This window comes from Mesocricetus auratus, unplaced genomic scaffold, assembly GCF_017639785.1.
Source record: "Mesocricetus auratus isolate SY011 unplaced genomic scaffold, BCM_Maur_2.0 Super-Scaffold_100006, whole genome shotgun sequence".
NCBI lineage: Eukaryota > Metazoa > Chordata > Mammalia > Rodentia > Cricetidae > Mesocricetus > Mesocricetus auratus.
The window spans coordinates 58,779,992-58,803,885 of record NW_024429190.1 but is presented as its reverse complement, the minus strand read 5'-3'; the positions used below and the strand labels follow the sequence as shown (position 1 = coordinate 58,803,885).

Genomic DNA, 23,894 nt, shown 5'->3' with positions numbered 1-23,894 from the left:
GGAGTAATGTTCAAACAGGATCAGGCTTTCTTTTTCTTGTCTTTGAAATTGATTAGGTGTACTTTCAGATGAAAAACTGGTTGGAGTCTCAAAGAAGAAAGATTATTTTTAGACAAACACAAAATAGCTAATTTAAGTTGTCCAAATAGAGCACTTAAGATTTTGACTCACTAGTGTAGCCGAGAAACATTACAAATACCTTGCATGGTGGACCCCCAAAGAAATCATGCCATGTCAAGTTTTGATTATTATCAAATTCCACCCAAAGGCAATTGACAGTTTAGTATTAACTCAACATTTTCTGGTAAGTCAAACTGATGACAAAGCTGTAGTGAAATTTATTTCTTAAACTGCCTTCAAGAAACAATAAATGGGCTAAGACAGTGGAAATAAAATCACAGAGGAGTGATCAGAAAGTACTAGACATTAGATTCAGTGCTGGACAGAAATGTTACATAAGCAGTAATTTAATTTCACTTTTCAATTTAAGGCATGTCTGGTCATATGCAACTCTCCAAAATGAAGCATTTCAACAACTCACCATGAGCCTGCTTTAGAAGGTAATCTGAAAATCTATAAGAGTGACAAAAAATTTACTCGGCAACAGCATTTGCTCTAACCGCTGAAACATAGGAATGGGCGAATAAGTATGATTCAGCTCAGTGTTTCATGCACACACGGAATTCCCACACCACACCATTCAAAGGGCTTCGCATCAAGGGATCACACTCTTCCTGCTGAAGTCTGTCCATAGCATAAACTTCTCCAAAACACAATCCATGCTGTTTTGTACAGTTTTGCATGCCTTTAAAATACTATTAATTTAAACATTTCTGCCATTGGCTCCTTCCTTGTTAAGTCTCTGATTAGGGAAACAACTGTAAGGATAAGGCTGGTGTTTTCTATAAATTTTATTTTCACTTAAAATTCTATTTGTGTGGTGCATATGTGTATGTACTCATGTGCCACGGAGTCATGCAGCAGTCATAGGATGGGTTGTAGGAGTTGTTTCTCTACCAGTTTGGGATTCTGAGGGATTGAACTCAGGTCATCAGGACTGGCTGATTGCAAGCATCTTTATCTCTTAAGCCATCTCATGGGTACCTCCATTATGTAAAGTTTAAATAATTATTTGGACAGTCCAGTTCTCATAACAACTATTTCAACAACTTTGTTTAAATCCAGTTAAGAGTGAAATGATAGCAAGATGGAAGCAAACTCCAATGAAGTTTGAAAGACAGTAGACCTCATTAGATAGGGTAAGATATTAGGGAACCATTCACCATTCATGAACTTTAGATTTCCTCAGCTATTAAAAGAAGTAATAGCAAATTCGATAGATGCTATAATATACTGTCCTTCCATTGTTCCTGACATGATAGATATCAGTGTTCATTCAAGCTTTTGGTACCATTTCATTTATTATCTAAGAAAAGATATTATGATAAACTGATTGATGCTAAGGGAATGCATCTTTAGAATCTTTTATATAATTGAAAATATTAAATGATATATGAATGTACTTCTAGGATTTACTTGGGAGACTGTACAACAGGCTCAAAAAACTCCCCTGAAAACAGTGGATGTTTCAACAACTTCAAATTGCAACAATAGATGAGTCACCTTTTGAATAATTTCTAACTCCTCTCTCAACTGATATAGATGATTTATTTGCCCAAGCTTTACAATCCTTTGTTCAAATGCTGAAGAATGAAACATACTTACAGAATGAATGCTACACATATAATCACACAAATACATCTCAGTGTGCATTTAAGAAAGCATTCAAGACGCCCATTTATGAAAACTTCATTGAGTAGCCACAGAACATCTCTTCATGTGCTGTGGTCACTACGGTGCCCTCATGATGTAGCTCATACCTGACATAGTCTGAGAACTCAAAGGTATATGTTCCAAATTAATGGTTAGATCAATTAACTTTAAAAAGTGGTTACTTAATATGTACTGGAAGCATATATTTTCATAAGAACTTTGTTTAAGCATATAGGAGTAAGTACAAGTGTCTTCCTTCTATAAAGAAAGCTTCACACCATCATATTATCACATATATTGTTTGTTTGGAAGGCAATATATTAATGTAGTAAGCATTGTAAATGATGTTGGGTTATATATATATACCATGAAGAATACCTTTCCCATAAGCATATGATGAACGCTGATTCTGTACTATTAGTAATCCTATTAATAGTGAAAAGAGTTAATTTCTACTTTGAACCATGAACAGTCATATAAACACACATTGAAATCTCAATTAGAAAGAAGGAGTGCTATACTATAAAATGGGTTAAATGATAGCTCTATAAATCCTAGCTGGGGAACAGTAAGTCTCTTTTGCATTGGATAAAGTAAAATCAAATCTGCATTAGACTTAGCTGTATTAAAGTCAATGCAGAAGCAAAGGCAGATACCCACAGCCAAAAACCAAACTGAACTCCAGGAACCCAGTTGCAAAGAGGAGTGATGAGCAAAGGAATCAAGACCCGGCGGCAAAACCCACAGAGGAAGCTGACCTAAACAAGGGGGAACGTATGTACCACAGACTGATGACTGAGAGGTCATCATGGAACTGATCCAGACTCCCCCCCCCCCCAAACCTTGGTGTCAGACAAGAGGCCTCAGCAATCTAAGGGACCTCGGATAGTAGAACAGTATTTATTCCTGGCATACAAATGAACTTTGGGAGCCCATTACGCATGAAGGGATGCTCTCTCAGCCTGGACACATGGGGGAGGACCTAGGCCCTGCTCGGGATGATACGACAGACTCTTAAAATCCCTCATTCAAGGCCTTACCCTCCCTGGGGAGCAAAGGGGGCATGGTGTGGGGAGTGGGGGGGCTTGGGGTGGTAGGGGAGGAGAGGAGGGAGAGGAAACTGGGAGTAACTCATGTAAAAAGTTAAATAAAAATTATTTAAAAAAATGGTATCAAGTTCTAAATAAATAAAAACAAAAATATGTGATGAAACGAAGCAAACCTCCCCAGATACAAGCAGCTCTTCAACTTTGTGGGATTATTTGAAATAAAAGCATCAATTAATGATCCTTAATATATGTAAACGTAGCAGTGGTTAAATTCACACCTGCTATCTGATATAGGTTGTCAGCCACCCCAGAGCTTGCCCTCTAATTGATCCGATTATTCACTATTCTACCCAGAACTCTTCCCAATCACCTGGTAGGAACCAGAGAGAGCAGCTGGGCTATTTTACTTAATCAGGGGCTTGGGGTTTCAAGGCAGCAAGGGAACAGAATGAGAAGCTATTGGAAGCTGTAAGTCAACTCAAAAGCTCCACCCTTTTACTACAAAAGAAAAGGTAGCTGTTGTCATAACAGCTGGCAGACAGCTGATGAAAATAAGTGTTAAGAGCATTGTAGATATCATGTAGAAGATATCGACTGTCAGGAGGCAAAAGACAGTAACATTAAAAGATGTGATAAGAGCAGAAAAGAAACACAAAGAAAGCTCATGTGTGATGATACACAGATGCTAACAAACTGTGGCCAGAACTACTTGCAGATATTATGAACTCCTATCACCTGAAATCTCTGTTCAAAAATAGAGATATATTCTATAAGTGTTTTACTACTCTATCAGAGAGCAAGAAAGGAAATTATCATTTGAACTACTTCCTCACTCTCCCATCTGTTTGCCACTTAATACTATCATTGATAATTATAAACAGGAAGTCATTGTGACAAATTTTAAGATGGTGGCTCTTGTTCCTCCAGCAGGAGGCACTTTGTGGATGACATTTTTACAGGCACTGATTGACTTAACAAATCCAGAATATTGCTAATGTTATGCCAAACAATGAACTAAGAAACAATTCGAGAAGAATGGATATGGCCTTCAGTAATTTCATGTAATGTTTAACCTAATGACAGCACACACACACACACAGCAGAAAGAAAGAAACTCACTGAAGTTCACAGAGACAATGTGGGGGAGACATGGAAGAGCAAGAGGCAGACCACAAAGCTTAGTAAACTGAGGTAGCAACCAGTCCTGACTTGAAGGATGACTAGGCTTCGTCTATTTTAAAAAACCGTTTAAAAGAGCCTTTTAGGAAAAGAGCAGCACATGCAAACACAAAGAACTTGATAGATGAGAAAGGGAGCAGACAAGGAGACAGGAAGGATTTGCTGAGTAGCACTCAAGGTTCAGCAGAGGCTAAAACTCTTACATGTGTAATAGCACTGATCCACACGTCTATCTGATTTTTCTTCCACTGTCCTTGACAGTCTGTCAAAGGAAGCCAAATGAAAGAGCAAAACCGAATGTGCTTCAGATAGAAGAGGTGCAGAGAAGAAAAGAGAGAAGACCAAGACGCCACGTCTTCATTGGGCACTGCACAACCCACTCACCAGTGTCCAGGGCAGTTCTTCAAATCAGCATCTGCAGAACAGTAAGGAGAAGGAAAAGGTTATGTGGAGAATTCCCTATTTAGTAAACTATTCGCTTATCTCTAAACAAATTCATTCACAAGAAGCAAAACACTAAGCTTAAAACACACTAGGCAAACATGAGTGGCAGAAGCAAGATCAGGAAAGCAGAGAGAGGCACAGAAATCAGAACAGCCCTGTGATCACAACACCCATGAATACACTGGGAAAGATTATTCTTGTGCCCATCACTGTTGGCTACTGTTCAGATCCCATCCTCAATCCGCCAGAATGTAGAAGTCTACCAAGAAAAAAAACTCTGTTTTAATGGGGGCCGATTCCATCTTTCTGTCACCAGCTATGCAACTCAAGGAAGAGTCACTTTCACAGCAAAAACTGGTTGTGTTTTACACACTATTTCTTTCTTTGCACAGCCACCTTATTAAATGCCAGTTTAATTTTCTCGTTACCAGCAATTCAAACTCACATAAGAGAACATAAAACCCACATATATATAGATGAATATATGTATTGTTTTATAGTAATGTAGACCTTGTAAAAAAGAAAAAAATCTGCATGTTGCCTGTGATTTTTTCAAGTCACAATTACTTAGGTTTTAATCAAATGGGTATTTATATAAACAAAACATTTTAGAAGTAAAATATGTGCAGCGAGTAGTTGATGTGATATACATGCTTAATCCCCACTACTATACTGTTTGATCAATAAGAAACACACCCTCCCCTTTAATCATATCTACTACTACATAAATCACTGTTTACTGGAGTCAGCTATTAAACTTTCACAGATAAAGGTCTCAAACTGAACTGCATAACCCACAAACTTTCATTCAATAAAATATGACAGGCTGGGAAAGTTAAGTAGATCTAATGGTAATGAATGATCCGACTCTTTGCATTCTGTTTAAAATGTGATACAAATTTAGCTTACTAGAGAAAAAAGTTAATAAATCCAAGGACAGTAATTCACTAAGGCATTTCAGTAGTAAAGTTAAGCCGAATAAAATTCAGTCTAAATAATGTGGCTAGTTTTATTAGATTGCATAGGGAAACAATTTCCTTTAATTGATTTTATAATGACAATGTGAAAATCAACCTTGGGTTTCACTCAAAAAAATCAGACACAATAGCCTTTTAATATTAGTTATCAAGGTTTTCACATACACAAATGTTTATAGGCAGGTCAAATTGGATATTAAATAGTTTGCCTTAAAAATAAGGCTTTCATGATTTGTCAATTTTAAAAATGAAAATTTCTAAGCTAACTCTTACAATCATTTTTTATTTAAAACATAGACCACTTGTCTTCATAGCTACTGCTAGAACTGTGTTCTTCTCTCATGCACAGACTTCTCCCAAGAGAAATAAAACGGTAGATGATCTCTTCACTCATTAGCTATCACTGCCTAGGAGAGGAAAGACTACTCTGTGAACAGACCTTGAAAGTCTGTCACCAATGTCAATATTCTTCAGCTCAGCAGAAGGCTGGGATAAAATGTCAGTTCACACAGAACTGAATATGTTCTTGCTTTTGGCCTGTACAAGAAGCCTATAGACAGCCACTCTACTTCAGGTCTGGACTGAGTTTGTGACTGAAGTACACTAGAAACAAATCAATTAGCATCATCATCACTTGATTCTTTTATTTATTCTCCATTTGGTTTGAAAGTCAAATCTTCATAGCAATATACAGCAGGGACACAGGTATCTTACCAATTCACCTACCGAAACTTTGGTCATCTATAAACACCCACATCTATAAACATGACGTCAGTGGATTACTTGGTTAAAACTGCTTCCCTTCAATATTCCTAATGCTATGTGCAAACTTTTTATAACTCTTGTCCTTTTGTCAGCCGATCTTAAAAACAGACTCCTTAAACCTCAGATTATGTATGAATAATGTGCCTGTGGACAGTGCCTTGCACATATAAACTCTTCAATAACTCAATCATGAATTGTTTCTCAAATTCAATCAGAAAATAGTTAAATACTTTAATATTAACATTCACAAATGTATTAATGAGGCATTAAGAGCATGACAGTCTGTAAAAATGAAACTCCCACTATATTGTGTTTACCTAACAAATAACAGCACATTCCTAAGCTGTGCAGAGAAAACTGTTCACCAACAGCCTTCAGGCAATGATAACATGTATACTGAGAATTTCTGTGTCATTGTCTGCACTGAAGATCTAATGTTCATGAAAATTTATGCAACTGTTTCACTTGAAAACTCCATGATAACATATCCAGACCTTTCTTTTGGGGGGGAGGTTTCAGACATTAATCTTAAGGCCAACTTTATATAAAAATCAATAGACACTGTTTAAGATATCAAGTATATCCTTTGTTTCAAATATAAATCAATATATGAGAAAAATGGAATAATTCTAAAAATTGTGAAAACTCTCAAACAGTTTACAGGCTTCCTTAGGGCAATTAACACACATGTGTTTAAGAAACACTGGAGCACAACTTAATTGGTCTGAAAGATATTCATTCACCTCATTTAACACATACTTATTGAGCACCAACTACATGCTTAGTCCTCTGCGGGCAATGGATATACAACAGTGCCACATAATAGATACAATCATCTCCTTACTGAGCTTACAATGAGGACAAGGAGTCAAATACTAAACAGATAATCAAGCAAATAAAATGATGAATAAGTGCTGCTCAGGGAACAGGATGGAGTGAGAGATGGTGCCCTGGGTAAAAACAAGAGTTTGTGAAGCTTCTGATTGTAATGAATCACAAGTGAAGGAACACGAGCAGCCTTGAGGAGTTTGCCATTAAAGAAGTAAGGGGGGGAAAATAAACAGACAGGGAGACAGCACTTGGATCATCTGGAATTGTGTTCAAAGAATAATAGAATGAAAGGAACTACATGACCAGTAATACTGCACAAAGCTAACTGCACCAAGTACCAAAGCAATGTAGTAATTTCCAAGATATACTATGCAACATGTTACACATTTTTACCAAGCAATACACTAGTAAGCAAAACAGAGTAATGTAACAGCAAAACTGTAAGAATCCATGGACTATCTAGTTATATTTTTGCACTCACTAGAAGTCTACACAAAATGCTATAAATGAGCTAGTGATTTTACTGAAACAACAGAAAATTCAGATTTAAAGGGAATGTGTGTGAGAATTCACCACCAATTTGAAGCTCATATTCTTGGTTTTTTAAATAACTTACAAATTCAATAAGATCTAAATTTGCAAAGCTCAGTTTATAATGCAAGTTCTTTCCAGCATCAGGCATAAAAATTTAAAAAGCAATTGTAAGTTAATTACAAATTAATTTATACAAGCAGGAAACTGATGAAAGTAGTTCAGTATATTGATTCCCAATTCAAGAATCTATGTGGTATCTAATTTCCTAATAAAGTTTTTAAAGATGCCTTTGCTTATCACTCAAGATCTTCTAGAAACTCTACTGGACCACAGATTCTCATTTAAAACACCAACCCTAGATGTTTACCAAAACTAACGCAATATTTTGTTTTCATTAATTCTTTGAGAATTTCCCACAATTTACATAGATCATATTCACCCCCACTCCACCTCTAAGTCTTCCCGGATCCACTGCCAACTCCCCAGGCTCTCTCACCTACTTGCCCTCCCTTTTATTTCTGCAAAACAATCCACTAAGTCAAATTTGTGCTACCTAAGTCCTCACAGGTGTGGGGCCAATCACTGGAACATGGTTGACATACTAGAAGCCATGCTCCACTTCTCCCAAAGGCAATCCTCTTTACTGAACCTCAGTGTTGTGCAGTAGAGACAGGGCAGATACAAGAGATTTTCTCTTCAGCTAATCTAACCAAAATATTAAGCTCCTGATTCCAAATAATGTATTGAAGAATGATAAAAGAAGAATGATAAAAGAAGATCCTTTACATTGACATCTGGGCCACACAGATGCACATTCACACATGTGCACACATGTGGATATACCACACATACACAAACAAAAAAAAAGAGCGAATGAATGGACACATGGTTGTCAATCAATGAAAGCGGGAGGGAGGCATGGAGGAATGGAGATAGACGCATATATTGGATCTTATTTAAATATATATTAGAACTTATTTAAATATCAATAGAGTAAGAAGAAAGTACCTTAAACATACGTCCTTCTGTTTTACATATGTTTCAGGAAACTTTACAGTGACAAGTAGGTGGCATTCTCTATCAAACTTGGGTATGGTTGCAGGTGTAACTCGATGGCACTGTGCCTGTTGGCTATGATTGAGGCTTTGGTTTCTGTTCCTAGCATCACCGAGTAAAGGATAAGCAAACACACAAATGTGAACAAAAGTCTTTCAAGTTTAATTGGCAAAACATGCCTTTTATGGTTGAATTTATATACATGACTCTTCAATCAGAGCCCAAGACTCAGTCAGGTAATGGTGAGGGGAGTTTTATGTGTTGTCCAATATATGAATGCTGAACTCTCCAGAACTGTATTAAGGAAGCAGCCAGAATGTTTTTGCTTTTCTAGTTTCTAGCCAGATGTGTTTCTTTCCTGCCATAGAAGGACACAAGCAGTCAGTTATTATTGTGGAGTCGAGAAGCCCTCACCTAATCTCACATAATCTCTGAACCTTTCCAGCTTGTGGAACTGTGAAGGGAATTTCTGTTATTTATAAATGAGCCATTCTCGAGTATTTTGGCTATAGCAGCACAAATGGACTAAAACAACCCTAACTAGCAAGGTCTGAAAACTGAAGTGGTCTCCTAGGATGCACTCAAGCAAACAGATACTCTGATTGATGAGTGTAAATTAAACAGTCAGTTCTGCCTCTGGAACCTATTTTCTAATTCCAAAGTAATAACACTTCTACTTCGGTGTAGTTTTGTTTTTCTGTTTTGGAATAAAGTGATAACCTCAAAAAAATCCTATTTCCCTTCGAAGCAAAAAATTCCTTACATTCAAACAGCACTTACACTTTTTCCTCAGAAATAAAATGCATTTCTTGTGGTTTTCCTCTTTTCTTCCCTGGAAATCTGCCTTGACTTATTGTGTTAGCCTTGCTCTGTTCATATGTAAGTGGGCAGGCAGCAAGCAGGGGGGATGGAGATTTAGACAGTCAATCATCCTGCTCACTCAAGAGTTTCAAGTGTTCTGTTTGTTGTCTCCTGGGAGAGCAGCATCCATAGTAACAAATGCAAATGCATTTACTTTTGGGCTATTTTAATAGCCATCAATGGGGTGTGGGGGAAGGGCATTATATGTAGGACCAAGTCTCTCTAGGCTCTAGGGATCAGCAATAATTTACTCTTTAAATAATAATGGCTAAAACTTCATAGGTTGTAGTTTGGCATATATTAAGCAGTAAATCATATGTTTAGGATCTATGCATCACCCTCCCTCCGTCTTCTATCAGGGGCCTAAAAATAGACCCTGCATTGTGTATGTGGACAAAATGACTTGGGTCTGTGTGGATATATCATCATTCCTACTTGACTTTGTCCCCCTACCAATTGTTACACAAATCACTGAAAACAAAACAACAACAACAACAAAAATAGCATACACTTCACAGGAGCAGTATTACTGAGAACACCCAGCCTCTCCCTGGGGTTCTCTCAAGGACTAGAACCAATGACTTTCTGCAGAGGAAGTTGGTATGTCCATTACACATCCAAGATAGAGGTCCATTCGGTGCTCTGTAACTAGTTGGTGTCCAACAGTCATTTTGTTCGAATAATAAACATACTACATTACTTTCTGTAACTTTTAAATGTAGGCCATATATGGCGATGAAGACTGTTGATTGTACATAATACTTTTACCAGTGACCACTACTCATTATTAACATGGATTGCATGCTTTTGTTTAAATATCTGTTTTATTCTTAACAATAATTCTCTTCCAACTTCATTCTGCAGGTGAGGCCACTGAAACTGAGCTGTTAGGTAATTTTCCCTAGAATGAGACACTGCAAGAATTAGCATCCAGGTTTTCTTGAAACCAACCTCCAATTCTTAACTCTTTCTTTACAACCTCTAATTGGAACCATTTGTTCTAGATTGATTCACAAAATAACTATGGCAAAGGAATGGGTGTTACTAATAGAAGCAAGATATGTTAAGGGTTTACATTTTTCCAAGACACTTTCATATGCCTATTTTATTTCTTATACACAAAGATGAAAAATCACATTTTCACAAAAATAATGTTTAATTTTGTTATGAGGTACTTAAATAAACTATGCAAATGAAACTATCTCTATCAATAACACAAGAAAAGTGAAATATCTTTTCTCTTGGGTAGATCCATCATTTGTTGAAATGTTAAGTCCCAAAGTGATTAGCCTGTCAGTAATTTTTAAACCTATTCTCAAAAAGACCCTAAAGAGCCACTGTCGAGGAGGCACAATAGTTGTATCTGCTGCAGCACTCGGTCTGTGCTCCTGTACTACAAGAACAAACGCTAATTACTGCTCAGTCCTAATGCTAATCTCAGCATCTGCTAATTAAAAGATCACATCTTCTGCAAAGTCAGCATTACCATTCAAATGAAAACATTAATCATTTTGAAAAATTCAAAATCAATCAATTGTAAGGAAGATGTGTGGGCCTCCAAAGAACGGGATCGGCACAAACCCAGGGCTGCAAAGGAGCAAGTGTCAAGTTATTCATCTCAGTGTCCCACATTTGCTATTGCAAAAGTCACACAGAAAAGCATTTTGCTGTGTTGCAGCACTTTGCTACGACCATCTGATGACACACAGGCCTTACATACGAATCACATCATATGGTTCCTGAAGAGGGACTGTGTAACATCTGATGCACTAGAATTATAATTCCTGACCAGATTTTAAAAATAGATACTGCAGAGTTTTCAAATAGATAATGCAACTTGGTGAGCTATTTCCAGAACACTAATAACTGCAGAAAAGCTCACATGTATTAATTATTTTCAGGCTGGTTTAGCTTCTTTAAGCTGATAGTTCTAGTTTTATTTTTTTTTTTTTACACTAGTGAAAATTTTAATAGGAAGCCACACTGGTTTTCAGAATAGTCCAGATCTCCCTCCCACCCCCAACCCCGGGGCCAGTTTTTTTTTTTGTTAGAAACAAGCTTGTTTCACGTGCCAATCCCAGCTCCCTCTCCCTCCCCTCTCCCCCACCCTCCTCACCCAATCTATACTTTCTAGTATTTATGGTCTTTACCAATATGCAGACCATTCAAAGTAGAGACTGGAACGCACTACAGGGTTCTAGAGAAAGAAACATGGGTTAGAATCAGAGACCAAAGACACAGATATATTGGTGGTAATGTCTCTAATCACATTTAATGTCATTTATTCCTTGGATTGAAGAATAAAACTACCAATAATTTCCCCTGTGTGTAGCAAAATACAACTTCCTCTAGTGTCACTAAATAAATATCCAATGAAAACTCATGTCAAAAAACTAGAATTTCAATGTAAGAATTATGGTATCAAAAGATAAGAATGTTTTAATATTTTAAATTACTTAAAATTGAAAAATATAAATACCTAACTTTCCTGAAGTCAACATGAATACACACAAGTACACACATACACACACTGATAACAGAAAGATCTGTTGCATTTCACAGAATGCTTATGATTCATGTATTCAAAGAAAATACCATATGAAAATCAACCTTAAATCTTGATAGAAAGCTAATAACACATAAAGTGTTAAGGGCTGGAAAGATGACTCAGTCATTAACAACCCTTGCTGCTCCCAAAGAAGATCCGAGTTTGGTTTCCAGCACCCACATGGTGGCTCACAACCATTCATAATTTGTAGCTCTACTTCCAGGGGATCTAATGCGCTCTTCTGAGCTCTGTGGGACACAAACATTCATGTAGTACACACACACACACACACACACACACACACAAAGACAAAAAAGGAAATAAATAGATCCATAAAAATTTAAAATACTAAACTAATAGGTCTTAGAAATTAACTGTAAATGAACAAATAACATTTCATTTAAAATAGTGATTATTATATATGAATTAACATTCAAAAAAGTTATACAATTATAACATTTGATACAAAGTAAATTCATATTCTTCTTTACCTAAAATAGAAAACTCAAACCTACAAGGACTTATAACTATGCTTTCATACAGACAAGCAGTTTTAATATATAGCATACTTAGGAAACCTAAGCTCTAATACACTTTATTGGATTAAGAAATGACTAATCACTTCTTATGACAATTATATTTCAAAAATTATTAGTAAAATTTATCTTGCATTACATATAGCTAATAAGGGTGACAACATGAGTCTATATATCTTAAATGACTTCTACTTATGAGGACTGGAAATCATTAAATCTAGTTTGTTTTCATAACACTGATACATACTCATAAAAATTTTATTCCATTCAGACAAATACTGGAATTCTTAATAAGTTAGCAACCATTAATAGAAAGGTATTTTCATACAGTACCAAATAAAAAAGAATAATCTTGAAAGCTATAAATTTTCATCTTATGCAACACAAATAAATAAGATACAAGGAGCCTCATGTTCACATTCAAGAGGAAAAAGGCTCATTATCACATGATTGAAGACATTAATAAAGAAAACATATCAACAAAAATTAAGATCACTCAGAAACACACTCATTATTCACCAGCCCACATAGTATAGAGTACTTGCATAGAAAGTGAACTTATTAATTTCCGAATCACCACAAGGACCAAAATACCTAAGGTCCCATCTACTATCCTCTTAAAGACTGACATCAGGAAAGTCAGAAAAATATAGGACCAGACAGGAGTTAATTAAGTGTGTATTAATCTCTAATGGCTTCCATAGTCAGGAAAGTGGTCTTCCAATAGTGACCAATAGGATTAGGATTTGTTTTGTATTATCTGAGCTATCACTATCTCATTATTTTATCAGTTCTGGTGCCACCTCAGCCAGCCCTTAGAAAACAAGGTCTTCAGGAGAACCTGCCATACCTATGCCTTCTATCCCTCACTCATTCAGTGCTCAGTTTCATTCTCACAACCCTTCAGTGAGCAAGGTCCAGCACACAGTATTATTTTTCTAAAGACAACACACCATAATGTATAGTGTGCTTCCTGCAATCAGAAAGGATGTGCTATTTTTAAAAAATACATGAACTTGTACTAAAAGAGAGAAAATAGAGGTGAACTAATTCAACTTTTCTCTATCCCAAATACAGGTAAACAGTATAGAGTGGATCTTTAATTTACTACACGTCTCCAGAGAAGCCACTAGAGGTGTGCACGGCCCATATTTGACATGGGAATCTGGACTCTGAAAGTGTCCAACGTTCTCAAAGAATTTGCAATGACTCATTATGCTGGATATATAAGAATGTATTTTCTCATTTGCACTTTATTGTCATAAAGTAGATTTTGTGTTCACGTGTATAGAAGAGAAAATTGAGACTCCTATCTCATCAGAGTGTTGATAAAGGGCTTTTGCTTGGGATTTCAATTCTTATGTGAGAAAACAGGAACTGAAACAGGCAGAACCACAAACTGATCTTCACCAATGCCTGTAATTCATCTTTCAACACTAATGAAGTTTTCGTTTTTCTTTCCCAATGTCCTTATTTATTTGTTTATTTATTTATTCATGCATTTATTTATTTATTTGGCAGCATATTTGCTAGTAAATGGGCAAAGGAGGAGGCCATGTTCTACTGTAGCACTGTTTCCAGGACCACATCTTACCCAGCACTCTAGTTATACTCAAAACAGCTCGAATGTGGATGGTGATACGGGGTCCATGGTTCTATACTGTAACTAATTAAATAACCATAGGTTGGATTATTTTCATATAGCTACCAGTACATTATTTTTATTTATTGGTTTTGTTGTGGGAAGGACAGATACATACATTATAGCACATGTGTGGAGGGCAGAGGACAACACCCACCATCAGGTGTGCTCCAGGGACAAAACCCATTGTGGGCTTCATGGCAAAGTGCCTTTACTCACTGACCATTCTTGCCAGTTCAGTGGAACCCTTTTTGTTAATACACAAATGTTTATAGCAACATTATCTATGGAAGCAATACATACAAATACCCATCAAGTTATAGATAGGTAAATGTAGTACAACAATGGAAACTTCATTAAAAAGAAAAAAACGAAACCAACAGTATTGACGCTACAATATGGAAGTACCTAAACAGGCTAAGTGGAAGAAGTCAGCCACAAAAGAACATATTTCTCAGTGGAACTTCTTTTTAAAGGACATAATCCTCCTATAATTATCATAAAATCTCATCATGAACAAGTCTCCTGTTTTGGAAAGAATTCACACTTGATGTTTGTTGTTGTTGTTGTCACCCCTCTATTTCCGACCACTGTAATCATCTTTCAGGCAACAGCACCCTCATCTAAAGGGCTCTGAAAAAGGTCACTAATTGCAGAGAACAAGAGTGTCTGAAGTACTCTCTTCAGCATCAAGTTCTTTGATTATTCTTTTTGGTTTCATTTTCTATTCCCTATCCCCCCAATCTTAGCACTCCTCAGTGGACTCATCATTGCACACACTGCACTACTACAATTTGCATTGTCTCTTAGAAGAAGTCAATCCATATGCTTCCCCTCACTGCAACCCCACTAGGAGATATCCTAAATATGTAATTCTAGCCCAAATCCATTTCTTACCTCAAGAACACTATCTCCAGGCTATACCCACAAAGGACTGAGGGATACTGAAAGGAGTTCTCCTCACCACTTTTTAATGACCTTCTAAAACAGTAAAACCACGCTACCTCTTACCCCACAAATAGATGCCTATTAAGTAAAGCATGTTTATTTCTCTTTTGCTGTTCATCTTAATTTAGGCATCAACTATTTAAGAATGTCCTGTTTCATAACTTTATCAGTACATCCTGACTGTCACTGGGGCTATGACTTGGTTACATTCGTATCATTTTTATAATAAATGGCCTCTTCACCAGGGCTAAAGCTCTGTCATCCATACTTTACTGATGCTTTAAAAAAACAAGTAGAAAGAACACTCACAAACACACACACACACACACACACACACAGAGAGACAGAGAGAGACAGAGAGAGAGAGAGGTACACTTCCTTATTTGTATCTTTTTAAATTTATGTCTTTCTATTGTGTAATCATTTCCCTATTTCTATATAATTCAAATTTACTACTGGCCTGTTATGGTTGATTAAACTTCCTGATATATTCTGATGTTTTTCAAGTCGTTGCTTACATTTCAGCTTCTCAATGATACCTACCCTGAGATATTTAATATAGTATCTGTCTTCCATTCCCCCAGTTAATTGCCTACACTGTTCTCATCCTGCTCCATTTTTTTTCTTCCTTAGCCCTTACCACCTTCTGTATTAACCTACTATTCCACAAGGAAGAAATAAAATATTAAGCATAGTAAGGGTCCAAAGGTCAAATGGTTAATGGTGTTAGAAAGCAAGCAAGCAGAACCACGAGAAAGTAAGATGTAAGAACGTAAAAAGGCAGATTTTACAAGAAGAGCAAGAATAATAGTTTATGAGTAGTGTTGTTGCTCAGTTGACACATCGCTTGTCTAGCATGCAGAAAGGCCTGAGTTGTCTTATCAAGTACCATGTCATGCATGGGGGCCCAGACTCAGGATGTTCAAACAAGGTGGATCATAACTTTATAGCCATTTAAGCTATGTATCTTGTGAGATTAAGGTCAGTCCCCCAACACACACACACACACACACACACACACACACACACACACACACACACAGAGAGACAGAGACAGAGAGAGGAGAGGGAGAGGAGTGAGAGACAGAGACAGAGACAGAGACAGAGACAGAGAGAGAGAGAGAGAGAGAGAGAGAGAGAGAGAGAGAGAATATTGTCTCACTGGATTTGCCTACATAGGATGCACTTAAGAGAAAAAATAAAAAACGAATGTTGAAGCACTTAGAAAAAGCTGAGTTCAAAAGCTTCAACTGAGCATGATACTATTTGAGAGAGTTATGCAATTTCATTAAGGTACTCAAATAAAATACCTTTTTCATTATGAATTTGAGTAATGATTATAAAATGAATAAGGCTGCATTAAAGTTTATATAAATAACTTACAGACACAATTCTTCACGGAGTCACATGATAAAACCATTGAAATCAAATCATTGTCACTAAACATTCAAGATGACAGAGCACCAAAATCAACCTTGCACAACTTGGTAACCTGCAGAGTCTTCTCCTTGAACAATATTCTGCTAATTGCCCTGATAAGAGTTAGGCACTATCTTTTCATCATATTATTTGTATTGTTACCTACACTATAACTACTTTAAAACACATGATCTATCTGCCAAATATGATCTAAGCATTCTAAGTTTTCCATATCTTCAGTGTTTGAATCCTTACAATAATAATTAGTAATAACAATAATAATTTAAATAGCAAGTGCCATTATCATTCCACTCTTAAAAATAAACAAACTTGCTATACAAAAATGAGCTTTCCAGTAACTTACAGAGCTAGGATTCAGACCTAAGCAAGTAAACTACAGTGTTGGAGTCCTATACCTTCAGTGCTCCTGGTTTGCTAATATCCAGAGAAGAATATGATAAATATAATATATGCACACTCAAAAATGTGACCTACCCTGCAGTAGACATTATTCAAAATATTCAGCACACAACAGCAATTTAAACTTGACACCAGCATCACACAGGAAATAAATGGCTCCCATCCAAGTACTACCCAGGCCCGACCCTGCTTAGCTTCCGAGACCAGAAAAGATTGGGTGCATTCAAGGTGGTATGGGCATATAGAGCTTGACCTGAACAAGGGAGAGCTCATGAACCCCAGACTGATAGCTGAGAAACAAGCATAGGACCAACCCAGAACCCCTGATCCTTGGTGTCAGTTAGGAGGCCTGGCAACTATGGGGCCTCTGGCAGTGGATCAGTATTTATCCCTAGTACATGAATGGACTTTGGGAGTCCACTCAACATAGAGGGATACTCTCTCAGCCTCGACACATGAGGAGGACCTAGCCTCTGCTCCAAATGATATGACAGCCTATGAAGATCCCTATGGAAGGCCTCACCCTCCCTGGGGAGCAGAAAGGGGATGTGATAGGGGACTGGTGGGGGGCAGGGGAGGAGAGGAAGGGGAAAGAACTGGGATTGACATGTAAAACAGTATTGTTTCTAATTTAAATTTTAAAAAGAAAAACAAAGTTCTGGGAGAGAAATCCTATGTACATGATGATGGGCCAATGATTGTTCCCAATGTTTCTCTCTTACAAGGTTCCCCCCACACGGTGCCTCCTTTCTTCTCTACTGTGAGCTAGCACTCTCATTTCAGGATTGTAGAAAAATGAATTGACGACTTCCTTAGCATGACATGTTCAATGTATTTCTCTCAAGGTATGGTAAATTAAAATGCAGGTTTACCTGAGGCTGTGGGTACATCTTATCAATTTAAATGTATCATTTTTCATATGTGAAACAACAGGTTTGATTCAGAGGATGAAATAAAGAGCCTTGATTGTACCCCAAGAGTAGAGGCCTTACATATTTTTGAGAAATAAAGTAGGATCATGGTTACAAGGGGCACTGCCAAGTATTATGTGTAAGAAAGAGTAGAGGACAACAACTTAACTCTGAAGTCAGTTTCTGTACTCTGAACCCTAAATGATGAGCTTTAAATAGCCAAGAGCATAGAGGAGGGAGGCAAGATGGAAACAAAGCACCTCATTCTATAGCAGGAGAAGAGCCCAACCCCGGTTGCCTGTTTGGTTTGTGTCCCACCACCTCACCTCCCACGGCACCAATAAATTATTTTCCTGTGTGAATCACTAGTCAGTTCTTAGCTACTTCATTCATGAAACCTTCTCACCAGGGCCAAGGCAAGTCTTTCAGTTTTCATTGTTCTGCCCAGCTCAGTTGTCAGTCAAGACTAGAAGAATAGCAGTCATGAAAGTCTGTCCACGAGGGTCATGTAGATTTAGTTTAATTGCCATGTACTGGTAATTGGGCATGCCTTGGTCTGGCCTGCACACTGCTGCAATCATCTCAGGGATTGATTTCTTAATTTCTACTACTGGATAAAAAAAGAGATTCTTTTTTGCCTTTTTAGTTGTCTAATACAGTGAACATGTGTTTACACTGGGAACAAACACTGGTCCCAAACCTGCCTAACTGGGCCAAGGCCACACTGCCTATTTTAAATCATCATTTTTCCCTGGGAGTTTGTCTTCTATATCCTTTAGGTAATGATCGCCAAGTTTCATAAGCTGCAAGGCATTATTCTGCATATCAGCAAGCAAACTCGCAATTACTGAACTGTAACAATTTTGTTGAATGGCCCTGTAAACAAAGACTGTTATGAAACTCCTCTGTGATAGATTGTTGGAACGAACAGTAACTTGACAACTTTTTTCAAACATAACTTGGAAACTGAAGAAACACTCAATGTGAAAAAAGTTCAAGTGAATTACATTAAAAACAAAAACAAAAGAACTATCTCTAACTACACTTTCTGAACAATTTATAAAATTAATCACACATTACAGACTCAAAAACAGAGCTGCCCCCATCAAACAATGGTTTGCTTCCCATGGTTTAACTACGAGAGTCAACTGTAGGATCATTTCACGCCATCATGAGGTGGATGAATCCGGCACAGTAAGATACTTTAAGAGAAAAGGAGTACATTCACATAACTTTAATATGGCATATTGCTATAATCAGTCAGTGTTAACATTAGTTACAGTCGTTAATCTCATATTCTACCAGATCTCTAGATTCAGCTTTATCATAGGTCAGTATGCATAGAGGAAAATTAAAAATACAGTATTATCTATAGTCCCACGCACTTGTATCATATATAGATATATAGTCTCCCGTGGATAGGTTGGAACAACTACAGCATTTAGAACCTTAATAACATTTGAGAATACTACAAGTTACTGTTTCATTTTAATCACACTCAGGATGAGCTTCATGACTTTCAGGAGTGTAAATACAGTAGTGTCACAATAAGAATAATGGTACAATATGTACCAGGCACAGAGACCACCATGTGGCACAAGTACTATGTCACAGGGCTCTGGCGATTACTTATAGTCTTTATGTAAAAGAACTTCTTTACCTAAGGAAAAGAACTTTGATTTTTGTTCAAGGTAGTTTCTACATCAGATTATTTCCTCCCCAGACACCCTTTGTGTACAAGTGTCTGTGTTTCAAACGCTGATGAAGTGGAATGTTTTCCTTCGGGGATAGCTTTCCTAGTATTGATTTCACCAACTTGACCCAGCTGTGCTCCCTGCCTTACACAGGTGACATGAATACCTACAATGGGAACATTTGCTATGAAGCTTCCGTTTTGTGCCAACAAGGAAACACGTAACACAAGGTGGCATGGATAGAGTAATGGGCTATAAAGCAAAAGTGGCTTATGGTCTCATAATGCCGATTAGGACTACTGATTGCTACATTTCCTGTTATGGAAAGATAATAAATAACTACAAATTCAAGTGGTTAAATTTCTTAAAGCATATTTACAAGCACTCCTTTAAAATTTAGCTGAGTTTCAGCAGTATTTTTAGTCTAAAGCCTAATAAAATAAGAAATGCTTCTATACCAGTATTCTTCCCACCACAGAAGCAGAAGATAAGCACACTAACATGACTGTTACTTAGTAGCTTTCTCTTTCCTAATATCTTAATCTGACTTACTCCAAACACCCTCATTTTCTTGACATTCTCCTATCACTGCCATAAGTATTTCTTGCTTAAACTGATGATGTTGTTTTATGATGTTGGGATCAAACCCAGACCTGACTCCTGCTAAGTAAATGTTCTACTGATAGGGGAATATCCTTCTATACATGTGTTTCTCTTGTTGGTTGACGAATAAAACACTGAGCTACATGATTTGTCTAAATCATTCTGTAAATGAAGAACAATATCTTGCGTTAAAGCAAAACTAATAAATAAAATCAAGAGATGACTGTAGTTTACACACACACACACACACACACACACACACACACACACACACACACACCACCACCACCACCACCACCACCACCACCACCACCACCAAAGGAAATTTCTCTTTGCAACAGCATGAGACCACTAAAGAAAATCACAATTTATCAAAATGCAGAATTGTGGAGCTCAGTTCTAATGGAAACAACTACAAAATATTACTGCTCTTAAGGCTCAGAAAACATTGCTGAAGATGGGGTAGAAAGACTGTAAGAGCCAGGGGATCAGGGACTTTGCTGTGAGATTGTGTCTCCCAGTAACATCAGAAGCTTCATTTGTAAAGTCTTACAAGCACTACTGTCCAAATGTGAGCTGAACAAGGGCACCAATGAATTTGACAAACAACATAAAGTATCTGGTAAAACTGGGAGCAGGAGAGGTGGTCTTGCCTGGGGGAAGAACACACCAATGGGTTATCTAGTACCAACAGTCTGCCCTGACAACATATGTACAAGTAACATTATATAGACTCAAAAGGTTATATATATACACACATATATGTACATATATATATATATACACAAATACAATAACAATTGACGACAAAGAGGCAATGAATTTCAAGGATAGTGGGGAAGGATATACGGGAGTACTTGGAAGGAGGAAAAGGAAGGAAAAAATGTTATAATTAAATTACAATATGAAAAATAAACAGCAAATAGTTAAATGATGTATTTAATAATGTAGCTTCTAAGTTCTCCATAATGATACCCAATTAGTATCCTCAGTAGCTTGTCAAGTACTATATAACAGCATACAGCAATGCACACTTCAAAGACGGCATATTTGCAAAGAATTATAATATTTCCACAAACTCCATATTTTGAGCCAAATACATTTGTTTTGAAACATACTAAATGTCTTTCTGTGTCTTTTTATTTTAGCCCTGTCAAAATCCGTGATTTTTCAGAGATTCGGGAAGAAATTGATTTTATAGGTTTGTGATTGGGTGAGTCAACTCCAAATTCTGTCTCTCTAACTTCAAGAGTCAGAAGATGAAATAAGTCTTTAAAATAAAACATAGTCTACATTTTTGGTCCTCAAAGTCACTTGAAGTCAGCTTAGTTTATTTTGATATTCTTGCTGAACTCAACTGACCATGCATTGGGTTGAAAAATAAATAAATAAAAGAGGCAAGATCTCCAGCATTGACATTAAAAATCATATCTAACACAATCATTGCTAGCTCAAAATGACAGTTCTCTCAACATCATATTATAAAGCTAATAATGTATAGATAAGGCTACTGGAGTAATTATTTTCATGGACTGACTGTGTTTGAAATTATCTCTGTGTATCTCATTTGGCAGAGAACATGTTATATAAGCATTTGTTATTCATAAACAGATACACAATGAATAGGTAGGCATATAAGTAAGCCAAGACAGCTGTAATCCTAATTTTACTTTCTTAAACAAGTGGCTGATGTGAGATTGAAGGGATTATCTCCTTCAGAGAGGGCCTAGCATACACCCTAGAATATCATGGGCTCAGCTCTTTGGCATTTGTTTTTCTTCCACATTACAGTGTGCCCTAAAGAGTCATTAATTGGACCTGTAAGTGCGACAGATACCATGCTTAACTGAAGTCCATGAAGATCAATAAGAAACGAGCTTGCCCTCAATGAGTGGACAATCTATAACTGTTACTGACACAGTAAGGGTGATTTAATTTATGCTACAGTGCAAGATCAAACAGAAATGCAAATAACATGGCACAGGGGACTGGACATGTTAACGAGTAAGGAAGGTCTTTTGGGAGTAATCCATATTTCCATGAAGACCAAATATCATGACATTGTGGGATGGACATGCTAACGAGTAAGGAAGGTCTTTTGGGAGTAATCCATATTTCCGTCACTCAGGATATGATGCACTCAAAGTTCCTCAGTCGTATGTTAATTTAGAATATTTACATGTAGTTTTTCCTTCCTACCCTTGTGTGAATAATGGTTATCAGGAACTGTGATGAATGAGTCGTATCATTTTCATAGGATTAGAGATCAGAGCATTGTACTAGAATATTTACCTTGATTCTCCATGCACAGACTCTTTTATAAACACAGAACCTTCCACAGTACAGAAAATGAAACCAAAATGGGCCTATACTGAACCTCATAATATCAGTGACATCTAATGATTTCCTAAAATAGCAATGATATTCTTTATGTACATGCTGCCAATTAAAAGGTAATTCATGACATGAAAAAAGAAAAAGGAAGGAAGGAAGGAAGGAAAGAAAGACCATTGTGCTGGCATCAGGTGTAATAAGGGGCTTGTCAAAATTCTATCACTACATATTTTAAAGGTAAATAATAACAAAGAGATCAGTCTTAAAGAGCTTTAAATATAAGTTACTCCATTACACATTTTAAAAAATGACTCCTACTACATTAATGGGGAAAGCTGGTGACATTTGAACAGGATCTGCAATCCAGCTAATGGTATTGTGCTGATGTTAATGTTCAGATTTTAATAACTGACTATGGTTACTGAAATAGTAACATCAAGTGCAAAAGATTAAAGGGTATGTGGGAACTCTTTGTACTGTTTTTACAACTCTTCACTAGGCTAATAACTGATTTAAAATAAAAAAGTTTAAAACAAGCTCTAGTTATGGTAACATAAAATTTTACAGTGGTTGACTGCATGGTGTAGATGTAACAGCACATCAAATAGTGCACATTTCAGAGAGCCCAATTATCATTTCAGCAGCATCTCACAATGTCTCGTGACTGTTTAACAACTAAGATTTACTAAGCATTAATTGCTGAGAAAAAGCAATAGTTCTACATAGAAGGGTTCATGGACAAGAAACGAATTAGCTAAATGTTTCATTGGAATGTGGAAAGAAAAACATCATATTTCATCAGTTATAAAATTCTAAAGCTCGGTTCAGTCAAGAAAAGAACTTTTAAATGGACCATTCTTCCCCATTTTATGATTGCAATACAATTCCAAGAGATAAGAAATACTTTATGATAAAATGAGTGGCTAGGGGAGAAAAAAGGACACTTCCCTATTTTTCAGCAAGCAAGACAAAGACAAAGCATTGTCCCTTTATTCTTAACAATATGCACTTATGAAATGTCTATTATGTGCTAATACTAATGCATGTTAAGCTCCAGGAAATAAATTTTAAAGTAAAAGGATTTTATGATCCTTTAGATATATAACATGTCGGATTGCAGATTATTAAAACATCTGGTGCTGAAGAGCTAAGACATCCAATAAGGTTTGACATTTGGGTACCATTTCCATTTCTCCGTCAGGAAAGCTCCAATATCATTCCTTGAGAGAATAACAACTGTCATTTAATTCAGTTTATTCTAAAGGTGACAATAGCAAGGAGACTTTATAAAGTAGTTACTTTAGATTTGTTTATTTGTTTGCTTTTTCTCTACTAACATCTGTCCATCTTCAAAGGAAGTAAGATTCCAA

At 36.7% G+C, this 23,894-nt stretch overlaps 1 protein-coding gene across 24 annotated transcripts in view; it reads right to left on the bottom strand.

Annotated features, from left to right (window-relative positions):
- The window catches only part of Adgrl3 (adhesion G protein-coupled receptor L3), a 748,011-nt gene that overhangs the window by 697,286 nt on the left and 26,831 nt on the right, over positions 1–23,894 (bottom strand). For 22 of the 24 annotated variants that reach the window (XM_013112013.3, XM_013112010.3, XM_013112019.3 and 19 more), the window contains exon 2: positions 4,386–4,416. The exons of 1 other annotated variant lie outside the window; for it this stretch is intronic. The gene's annotated coding sequence lies outside the window, so the exon portion shown is untranslated. Of the gene's footprint in view, positions 1–4,204; positions 4,364–4,385; positions 4,417–23,894 lie in introns of those variants that run through there. One more of the 24 variants, XM_040747271.1, reaches the window with a different exon arrangement.